Source organism: Pempheris klunzingeri, chromosome 2 (genome assembly GCF_042242105.1).
Source record: "Pempheris klunzingeri isolate RE-2024b chromosome 2, fPemKlu1.hap1, whole genome shotgun sequence".
NCBI lineage: Eukaryota > Metazoa > Chordata > Actinopteri > Acropomatiformes > Pempheridae > Pempheris > Pempheris klunzingeri.
The window spans coordinates 13,300,973-13,302,032 of NC_092013.1; positions in this window are offsets into that span (position 1 = coordinate 13,300,973).

The following is a 1,060-nucleotide window of genomic DNA, read 5'->3' on the forward strand; positions in this document are numbered from 1 at the left end:
GAAGATTTTCATATATTTAATTTTAAAAGCATCGCATGTTTTTATAAGTTGAACGGTTGGGTGCATGCATGCTTCTAAAATGTGCGCTTTATGCAGCAATCAAGCTTATTATTTCTGGCTGTTATGTTAGCCCATATCAAAAATTCTTGGTCCACTACTATCCTTTATGAATGATACTGAGGTGCTAAGACAATATTCACTGGTCAAGATTTGAAAGTATCATCCATTCTCACCATGACATGATAACACAGGGGATAGCAAAATACTGTTCAAGAATGAGCGCTCATTATAATAGACGACAGGCTGAAGTCTCTGATAACTGCAGCCTCTTTGCCAACACAGTGAACCTTATACAGGATTACTCTTCACATATGATTATGACACAGCAGACTAGCTTATCACATATTTCTATAAGGAACTTTCTCTTATCTATATAAAAATAAATCAGGTAAGACAATCTCAAGAGTGTGTTTACATGAATCACCATTAGATCATCCATCAACATTCACTCTCACTCACACACATGCACACACACACACTTATATGCAGACCCCTACAAATGTAAATGACTAAGGCCAGTTTGGGAATGGAGGGCACAAGTAAGTAGCTTATAGGCTTCTAGGTCCTCTCCTGTATCTCCAAGACTACAAAATGAACTGGGACTCAGTAATGGGATAGTGGGCAGCTAGGATTTCTTTCCTGGATATTATCGAGATAACTCTGCTTCCACAGGGATCTCTGAACACACCAGATGGCTACCCGGAAGTGCTCCTTTGTTTTGTGGATGTGTAATACCGCTAATAGGAATGAGTTGAAGGAGGGGCAGTGACATTCTCCAATTTAGAAGTGTTTTTCTCCCAGAGTATTCACCACATATGTTCATCCTGAGCTTAATGCTCAATAGCATGCTCAGGTAATTTGTCATTTGAAATGTTTCAGTGAGACCCTTTGTCTCTCTGTCTTGCTTTGTTTCTGGCTTATAGTGTTTTTAGCCTATCCAGAGTCTCCATCACAAACACTCTGGCCCCAGTTTCCTGTTTATTTCTGCTTCACTTGTACC